The following is a 10,630-nucleotide window of genomic DNA, read 5'->3' as shown; positions in this document are numbered from 1 at the left end:
AATGTCAAGTCCAGCCCTCTTCCAGGATTCCTCAGAGGGACAGACCTCATGCTGGACGGCAGTGCTCACCCATGGAGTCCATGCCCCTGCCTCCCAGACATGGGGCCTCAGCCTTGCCTGGGCTTGCCCAGGGGATTTCTTCCCTTGCCCTGAAAATTTCCCTGGGTGGTGAGTGTGGTGACCACCAAGTGAGCCCAGAACCTCCCAGCAGCCTCGCAGTCTGGGCCCGAGCTAACCAGCCCAACACAGTCAGTGACTGGCCTGAGCCTCAACCTCCTGACCTCCCTCCCCTTGCATCCTTCAAACTTGACCCCATCTGTTTTGCTTCAAACCACAGCCCATAAAGCCCCTAGCATCTGATCCATCACAGCAAACTGTTTTCACCACAAGAAACCTCTGGAGGACTTTTAGCCAGCAACAATTGTGCGCTTTCACAATCAAAAAGCATCTTCTTTTGAGTGGGGTTTCCCAAACTTCTTCATTCTCTCATCCTCATAATTGCCCAATCTACTCTCTGTCTGTACCATTGTCAGCTATTTTTTTAATTAAACCTTTAGTTTTGGAATACTGGAAGATTCACATGCAGTTGTAAGATGCAATACAGGAATCCATGTACCTTTTCCCAGTTTCCCCAAATGGTAACATCTTGCAAAACTAGACTACAACATCACAACCCAGATATTGATATTAAAACAGTCAAGATAGGGAGCATTTCCACAACCACAAAGATCCCTCATTATTCCCTTTTATAGCCACACCCACTTCCCTATCTCCACCCTTCCTTACCCCCTGGCAACCATGTATCTGTTCTCTATTTCTACACTTCAGTCATTTCCAGAATGTTATGTAATTGGAATAGTAAGTATGTAATCTTTGGGGAATGGCTTTTTTTTCACTCAGCATAATTCTTTGGAGCTTTATCCAAGTTGTTAAATATATCAATAGTTCATTCCTTTCATTGCCAGATAGTATGCCATGGTATGGACATACCACAGTTTGTTTATCTGTACACCAATTGAAAGATCTGGGTTTTTCCCAGTTTTTGGCTATTATGAATAAAGCTGCTATAAGCATTCATGTACAGGTTTTTGTGTGAACATAAGCCTTTATTGCTCTGAGATAAATGCTTGGGGGTGAAATTACTGGTTCACATGGAAATTTTACGTTTTGTTAAAAACCTGCCAAATTGTTCTCCAGAGCGGCTGTACCACTTTGAATTCCCACCAGCAGTGTATGATGATCCAGTTTCTTTGCATCCTTGCCAGCATTTGCTGTTGTCCCTTTCTTCTCCCTCCCTCCCTTTCCTTTCCTTTCTTTTTTTCTTTCTTTCTCTTATTAAAAACCATTCTGATATGTGTGTAATGATATGTCATTGTGATTATAATTTGCATTTCCCTAATGGCTAATATTGTTAAACATCTTTTCAAGTGCTAATTTGCCATCTGTGTATCTACTTCAGTGAAATGTTTCTTCATGCCTTTTGTGCATGTTCTAATATGCATTTTTGCTTTTTTTTGTTGTTGAGTTTTGAGAGTTCTTTATATATTCTAGATACTAGTCCTTTTTTCACTGGGTATGGAATTCTGGATTCATAGTTTTTTTCTTTCAGCACTTGAAAAATATTGTGGCCCTTCCTTTGAGCTTCAGTTTTCTGATGAGAAATCTATTGTCATTTGAGTTATTTTTTCCTCTCTATATAATAAAATGTTGTTTTTCTCCGGATGCTTCCAAGGTTTTTTTCTTTAGTTTTCAAGGGTTTAATTATGATGGGCCTCAGAGTGGCTTTCTTTGGATATTCCTTTTTAGCATTCATTCAGCTTCTTGAATCTGTAGGTTTATATCCTTCACCAAATTTGGGAAGTTTTCAACCATGATTTCTTCAAGTACTTTTTTCAACTCTGCCCTCTTTCACCTCTTCTGGGACTCTGACCTTTTGTTATCATCCCACAAGTCCCCAAGACTCTGTTCCTTTTCATTTTATTTTCAGTCTATTTTCCCCTCTGTTGTTCAAATTAGAAAATTTCTATTGTTCCATCTTCCAGCTCACTGATTTTTCTCTGTCTTCTTTATTCTCCTGCTGAATCCACCCACTGAGCTTTTATTTCTGTTACTGAATTTTTCAGTTCTAAACTTTCCATTGAGTTCTCTTTAAGCGATCTGTGTGATTGCTGAAACTTTCTATTTTTTTATTTGTTTCAAGCATATTTGTAATTGCTCATTGAAGCATTTTTATCATGGATACTTTAAAATCTTTATCAGATAATTCTAACAGCGCTGACATATCAGTGTTGGAATCTATTGGTTGTCTTCTTTTATTTGTTGGAGATCTGATTCTTAGTGTGAATGATTTTTCAAAATCTGGACACTTTCATATTATGACTTGAGATTTATTTAAGCCTTCTGTTTTAGCTGGTGTTCTCTGATACTGCTCCAGCAGGGTTACAGCCAGGTGGAGGTACAAGTCTAGGTTCTGTACTTGGCTCCTATTGACCCAGAGGCGGGCGGTGCTCCTCATTGCTGTTGGGCAGGAGTGTCCTCTACTGACACCACAGTGGGGGTGGCCTTATTGCCACTGGGCAACGGTAGAAGTCCTGACTGCCCACTAAATTACCTCTGACACATCAGAGGGGAAAAAGAGGGGCATCTCCTTACTGTCAGGTCAAGTGGAAGTCCAGGCTCCCCATGTCTGGCTCTACTGACACCACAGCAGAAGAGCCTCATTGTTGGCTGGGAAACTTGTCATCATCACCTGCTAAAGGTGGGAGTTTAAGCTCTCCATTCAGCTTTTGCTGGTGGGGATGGGACCACAGTTTTTTTCTGTGGTTTCTGGTTGGAATAGATGATTCGTATCTAAAGGTTTTCTGTCTTACCAGGGTGCCCCATTCCTGGCCCTTTGGCGAGAGAGAGCAGGCTCTTGTTGGAGCTTTTCTGTCTGTGCCCATTGGCATTTCCAGGTTTCTGCCTTCAGCTCTGAGCACACAATATGTGAGTGTGCAAAAGGAAAACCCAGGGACCTAACCACTGTGTCCTTGCTCGGGTCCCACGTTCCCTAGCCTGCCTGCCTTTTCCTCGCCACCTTTCAGAGTCTTCCTCTTTTTGTTTTACACTTAACTTCCAGGATTTTTAGTTGTACTTAGTGGGAAAAACAGAGAAAGGTAGGATTATGCTTTCTTTCCAAAAGCAGAAAGCCAACTTACTTGTAAAAAAAACATAAACATCACCCCTTCTCTGCCCTTGAACTAGGCAATACTATTCATCAAATCATAGGATGGTGCCAGATTTCCATGTATATGTATATTATGTAATACATGTGTATATATATATATAAGCTTTATTGGAGTATAATTGACATACAATAAACTTCACATACTTAAAATGTACAGTATGGTGAGTTTTGACATAGGTATGCCTATCAGCACAACCAAGGTAGTGAACATACCCGTCATTCCATAGCGTCTTCCCTCCCCCTCATTCCTCCCCCACTCCTCCCCAACCCTCCTCCATCCCCAGGCTATCATTGGTTTGCTTTCTGTCACTAAATATTAGTTTGCATTTTGTTTTTACTAATTTTATACATATATATACATTTAGTGAAATACAACAGCAATAAAAGGTATGAACTACTGATACACACAACATGGAAGAATTTCAAAATGACTATGCTGATTGAAAGAAGCCAAACAAAAACAAGTCTAAATACACACACACACACACACACACACACTATAACTTATTTAACACATGCATATATACTATATATTACATTTCAAAATATTGAACTGTTCCATTGATGTGCTAAGTAAAATTAAGCACTTGCAAAAGAGTACTCTAAAAAAACTTCCTAAGTTCCATTTTCCAAATCTGAACTCAGAAGTTGCACCCAGAAGGTGTCCATTCAACCCTGAGGTGAGGGGGCGTCTGGGGTGCTGCGGATTACCAGGAAAAGCCTGAAATGGAGACTGGGGGGCACTAATGTGGCCACTGGCAAATCATCAGGGCCCTTATGTTTCAAATAATGGATAGGATCAGGGCTGTCTCCAAATTTATGGGCGAATGTCCCACTCTGTCCTCCAGCACCAACTAGGAGAGGTTAAATGAGGGTGGTGCCAACTGGGTATAGGTCTCAGCTCATGGCCAGGGTCTCCTGTCCCAGGTTCAGCCCAATGTTGATGCTGGGGCTGGGGTCAGGGGGCAGGTTGGACAGCATCCTGGTTCTGGCTGAATTTGCTTTTTTAGGTCCTTTCAGTCCCAGACTGCTTAGTAAAAGGGCCACTGTCTTAGGACTGCTCAGCCCAGTGGGGCAGACTGATTTTATTTTCTTACATTTTCATTCTGCAGCGAATGTTCATTCTAGGTTGGGAGACTGGCTTTGCTTCTCACTTATGCATTTTGGGGGATCTCATTGCACATGTGCGGGCTCATGGCCCAGTTTGTCTGGGAGGGAATGAACTAGAGCAGCCACAATGGAGAGTGACAGAGGGACCAACCTGGGTAGTCTCCTGAGCAGTAAGTGATTAAGTCCAAGGGTTGTGATGACAACACTGGCCAGGGCCAGGGATGGGCATCAGCTTAGATGTGAATCATGCCCTTTTATGGGCCCTGATGTTTTCCTCCTTCTCAGCGAGGTGGGAACAATAAATCCCTGGCAGTAGCTAGTCAGGATGTCCCAAGGCAAACTGAGGCAGCAAATAAGGGACGGGGTTGGCTGTGTGAGCTCAGCTCTGTGCCTCTATTTCCCTCTGGTAATGGGGGTATGTAAACCCCACGTGCTCTGCCTGAGGGGCTATTCTCTGAAGGACAGGAGAGCTCCAGGCAGAGAAGGGCAGTGGCTTAAGCATGTAGGCTCTGGAATCGAACCACCAAGTTCAAACCCTGATTCCACCACCTGGCAGCTTACCTAGACTCTCTGTGCCTCAGTTTTGTCATCTGTAAAGTGGGGATGGTAAGTTATGAGGGAATACATTCAAAGCCCTTGGAATAGGACCTTGTACATGGGTATACCCAAAACAAGTTAGTTATCATGTACAGTATTTCATTTTTGTCTGTTAGTTTTCTCCATTTCCTACAATGGCCATGTGTAAATTTTTTGACTAAACAAACTGTTATGTACAAAATCTGTTATGTCAGGTTAAGGGATGTGATTACTCCTCCCATCACCCCCCACCCTCCAGTTAGGCTGTTTTGGGGAGACATGGGAAGACAGTGCTCTGTGAGGGGTTACACACTGGATTCTGACTACTTCTTGGGTGCTGAGGGCAGCCCAGGCCTCAAGGCCTAACCCCAGCGTTTGTCTGGGAGTGGGTGGGAAGGAGGGGGCACCCACTGTTACTTACACATATTAAGGACAGAGGCAGGAAAACAGCTGGGGGACAATCTCAGCTCTGCTCCAAGATCCCTCACTCTTTGCAGCTTCAGTTTCCTCCCCCAGAAATGGGAACATGAAGGTTAAATAAAATAATATCTGTGGAAGCATCTACCTAGTGCCTGGTACACAGAATGGCAGGAAGGTTATTATCATGTGTTACTGTTTTTAAATCATTAATAATACACTCTGCCTTAGCTGCTCTGCAGAGCCTTTCTCTGGTGCTGAGCCTTCTGGTCCCCCACCCTCACTTGGTGTTTGGACGTCACGTGACAGTCTATAAAGTGCTTTTGCCCATGATGCAACTGTATTTCTCTAACTCCAGCCACTCCAGCCACTTTGTGATTTTTGCCAGATTCATGCATCTCCTGGGCTATTATTTGCTCAATACTTTTCTTTGAATCACTTCATATTTTTCTAAGTGCCTTGAGAACAAACTGTATAAAGAAAATACCTTAAAAATAAAATAAACGCATTAAATGTGTGCTGGTTCACACTGTCTGCCTAAAAAGCTTTTGTTAAAAAGGAGTTCAAGTGTCGAGAGGTACTAAGCCCATGCTACTACCTGTCTGAGACTCTCTCCTTGACAACCATTGGAGGATGAAAAGAAAAATGAACAGGGAATTGCTTTCTCATAGTGCAACCCTGTGCTGGTTTGGATGTTCTGTGGAGTGTGATCCACATGTCTCTGTTTACCATGGTGGTGTGAGTCCGCACTTGGGGGAGCACCACACTAGCCAGAGTCAGAAAAGGTGAAATTGGGAGCCTCGAGGAGTCCTTTGAATCCAGGGCAACCCTGCTGCAGCCATCAGACTGGATTCTCTCCAAACGCTGGTGTTTGTGAGAGCCCCGGGCCCCTCTGCTGTGCAGGAGCACTGAGATGTGGGCCAGTTTACCGGTTAAGATGAGGCCCCAAACTGTCTCCCTCCCCCAGCTGACAGCAACATAAACCAGCCCTCCCGGGAACTTTCACATCAAAGGAGACCGAGCAGGAGTGGGTGGAGAGGAAGGAGATGGGGCCCCTTGCTCCTGCTTCCTCCAAAGGAGACTGGGCCAGGGGCAATTTCCGATGGATGTCCGAGAGCAGCTCTCAGGAAGGAGGTGACATTCCAGCCCCACCTCCCAGAGCATGGCTCTCTCCAAGTTCTCTCTGGGCTGCCTTCCTGAGCGCACGTGTGATACACTAACAGCAGGCCTGACACACTGTTCTCTGGACAGACATGCCAGCCAGCAATGAAGGGAGGTCAAGTGCTTGCACCAGCCTTCCCTCCTTCACTGATTCATTGATTCCTTTAACAAACATCTGAGTACTCTCTACCTGGCTCTGGGCACTGGGGACACAATGATCGACAAGAATAGCCTGTACCCTTGATGAGCTCACGGTCTAGCAAAAGTGACAGGCATTGATCTAGAAATCCAAAGTTGCAGGTGCAGGTACAACTGTGAGAAGGGCCCAGAGGAAGAGAAAGGGGCTACGTGGTGCGAGGAGAGAGATGGAGAGACCTGACCTGTCTGGGAAGGCTTACTGGGGAAGTGATGAAAGCAAAAGAGTTAACCAGGTGAAGAGGGAAGGAGAGTGTTCTGAGTTGGGGAGAATCTCACGTGCAAAGGCCCTGTGGCAGAAAAGATCTGCTCTGTATGAGTAAGGGAGACCAGAATGGCTGGGACGCAGAAGGCAGAGGGGAAGCATGGTACTCAGTGAGGGTGGCTGCATAGTCTTGAAGGCTAGTTCAAGAGTTTGGTGTCCATCTTAAAAGAAATGGGGAGCTAGTCAAGAGTTTTAAAACAGGAAAGAGAATAGGATCCAATCTGCATTATGAAGAAAATTCTTCTGGCTGCTCTTACAGAATAGATGGAGGGGCTTAAATGAATTGTGGGGGCAAGACAGGAAGTGAAGGCAAGTCTTGCAGGAGAGAGGTGGTGAGGCTTGGGTAGTGGCTGGTGGCAGGGGGAAGACCTGAGAGATGCTGGGAAAATCAAGTGTCCTGGACTCCTTGGTGACTGGCCACAAGTAGCCAAGAGAGTCAGGCATAAGAAAGAAGATGAACATTGTGGTATCAATTCTTTCACACATATGAAGAGAAAACTAAGCCCGCATGGTGCACAATACTCAGATTTGATTTTTCATCCATCCCTTCTTTAACAAGGTGAATTTTGCTGACTACCCAGCATTCCCCTGGAGAAACACAGTATCATTTGTGTAACCAGCCCCCAACCGCTGGCCAGTTAGCCCTCTCTTTCTCCTTTTGTAAAAAACAATGGCACAATAGGCACTTGAGTGGCTAAGTATTTGCACCCACACTTTTGGATTACATGTGCTTGCAGACTTCCTTAGGATGGGTTTCTAATAGTGACCTGTTTTTGCTGCATTCTGCCTGTTTGCTCTGCAGGGGATTTCTACCCCTTTGTCATCTGAGGACCTGCGTTAATGGAGGAAACCTTTCTAACACCCATAAGGTCAAAGCAGTTGTACCTTTAATATCCGTTGCCTGAAAAAAAAAAACATGTTGACCGAAAGCTATTATGAATCCCACTGACCATTTAAATGAATTTGTACCTCATCTGTTCTGCAGTCTCCATACTTCCCTTTGATGTGAGTTGCACCTGTCTGGGGGAAACATATGGACTTGGGGACGCCCTTGCCTTCGTCTGAGCACCCCCACCTCAGGGTCTCATATGTACAGGCCTGGATAAATCATTCTCTACTTTGCTTATCTGCTGGAGGGCCCCAGCAGCGAGATGGAAGCCATGAGGGCCTCTGAGCTGGGGGAACTTGGGGAAGTGGGGAGGGGAAGATGTGGGCATCAGGCCAGTCCTCTGGGTGTACTGGTGATGGCTAAAGGCTGGGTGCTCTGCGCTGTGGACCTATCCTTTGTCCACTTCCTGAAGCAGGTCTGTCCCTTGGCAGCAAACCTTTGGGGCTCCCTTTAAAATTATTAATAATTTAAAGATGGCAACAACTGAACATGAAACCAAGCACAAGGTCCTTTGAAGGGCAGGGCCCTGGGTGACCGCACAGGCCAGTGTCTGTGAAGCTGGCCCTGCATGGCCAGTGTCTCCCTTCCATTCTAGAAAAGAGGTCTCAGGATCATGGAAAAGCAGAAAGAAAGAGAGGGAGGCCAGTTCACACACGAGGTAGTTAAGAAAGGTCCAGGTGCCAGCCCAGCCCAGGCCCACTGCCACTGTAGCTGGGGACCCTCTGGGGCCTTGCTGAGGCTGCCTGTCAGGCTGATGGGATGCATGGATGGGGTCGGGGGAGAAGCAGATGCAGCCAGAGACCTGGCAGACATGTGCACACAAAACACCTCTGTGGCCACAAGCCTTGCAGCAGAGCATGGAGGCCGATTCAGAGCCATCCAGAGGCAGGAGAAAGCAGGTGGCCAAGGTCACCCTTGGGTGTCGGGGAGCAGGGCATAGATTTGAGGCTGCCAGGAGAGCCAGGAAAAGAAAGCCGCTTAACAATAGTGTGAGCAAAAGTGGTCCTTCCTGACTCTGCGCTTCCTGGAAGCCCCATCTTGAGACTGTCAGTGTCGCTCCCGCTGGACAGAGGAGGAAACAGGCCTAGACAGGTGAAGTGGCAGAATCCAGATGTCCTGACTCCCACTCCCCTGCTCTTCCTTGTTCATCTCTAGCCCCATCCTGCAAGGGACAAATGGGGGAGCAGAGGACTGGAGCAGGGCTGGGGGGGGTGCTGGCCACCAGTGGCAAGGGGGAGCCCAGGGGTCCTGATGCCCAGAGCGGGACTCTCCCTCACAGTGGATGCCCCATATCCCCACGAAGCCCTCGCCTCCTGCTCCTCCTCCCTTCACAAAGGCACCCATGGGGGCAGGGGGAAGGGGCAGGTGTCTGTGTGTGTGTGTCCAGGATGTACAGGGGCTTCCCCTCTTCCTAGCACCGAGCCAAGGCCAGCTCCATGGCCATGTCACCTCTCCTGGTCAACCCCTAGATGTATGTCCCTGGCGCCGTGGTTGCTGTTTTTGAATCGGCTGTGCGGTAGCCTTTCTACTCTATCCGGGTTTGAGTGTCCATAAAAAAATTAATGGTCCCTGCAAATAAAGAAGCATAACAACAGAGGAAAGCTTTTTAGACAATCAATTAAAAGCCTAGGAGAGGGATTATCTCATTGAAATATCAATTTTTAATAGCACTGCATCTTTGAGTTTCCTCTCAAAAAACTTTGCACAGGCCATTTGCCTACCCTAGTTTATAACTTCATCTCTTGCTGCTTTTGACCTAAGCCTCTGGGACTGGCCTTGGGGTGCCCAGGGCAGGGGTCTGAGAGGAATCATAGGTCATTCATTCATTCGTTTATCCATTCATTCATTCACTGAATGCTGAGTGAGCTCTTTCTATGTGGCAGAGGTAGATGTTGGGGGAATCAAGATGACTAAAAAAGAACCAAATTCTAGCCCTGTGGGAACTCACAGGCTTGTAAGGGAATTGAAGACTAAATCAGCAATTACAGGAGAAGCCATCTGGAAAAATCAATGTCAAGGGGTTGAGATGGAGGCTAATGGGCACAGGACAGAGAATATCTGTGTGGCTAAGGAGCCAGGGAAGGTCGTGAAGGAGGGAAGGATGTTTCTGGACAGAAGGGCAGAAGGAACAGCATGCCTTGAGGCTCCGAGGCAGGAACTGGTGTAGGGTATTAGAAGAGTGAAGAGGAGGCCAGTGGGCTGGAACATGAGTGATGGAGAGATGGCAGGAGGCGAAACTGTAAAGGGACACCATCCAGACTGCTAAGGGCCCTGGAGGCCAGGGAAGGGGCATGTGTTAAATGCAAAGCACACTGGGAGCTACTGGTGCAGGGGTAACCAGCCTCTGCTCTGGAGAGTGGTGGCCCTGCTTCAAATCCTGTTCTTTAGCTGCTGTGAGACCTCAGAAGGCTGCTGAGGGTCTCATCTTAGGTTTTCTCACCTGTAAGGTGGGATGAGAACTGGGATAACCTCACAGGGCTGTCATGAGCATCAAAAGAAATAGCAGAGGCAGACAGCCTGGCGTGGCACCTCTTTTTTCTTTTTGACACTACCCCTGAGCTTGGCAGCTTCCTAAGTTCACCCTTTGGGGACTGAGCAATCAGATAAACTCTATCTGATAAGGGATGCCCACCAGCCAAATTCCCAAGGGATTTTGTTACATACCTAATTCTAGTTTATCAACCCACAGGGCGGGTAAGTTGGGAGAGGGGTGGAGGGGGTGGTCCAGAACAAAGGTGCCTTTGCTCTCTCAGTGCTTCTCCCTAAATCCCACTCCATCCTGGAATTAAGA

This window comes from Manis pentadactyla, chromosome 15 (assembly GCF_030020395.1).
Source record: "Manis pentadactyla isolate mManPen7 chromosome 15, mManPen7.hap1, whole genome shotgun sequence".
In the NCBI taxonomy this organism is placed as follows: domain Eukaryota; kingdom Metazoa; phylum Chordata; class Mammalia; order Pholidota; family Manidae; genus Manis; species Manis pentadactyla.
The sequence above is the reverse complement of the archived record's forward strand: the minus strand, read 5'-3'. Positions refer to the sequence as shown.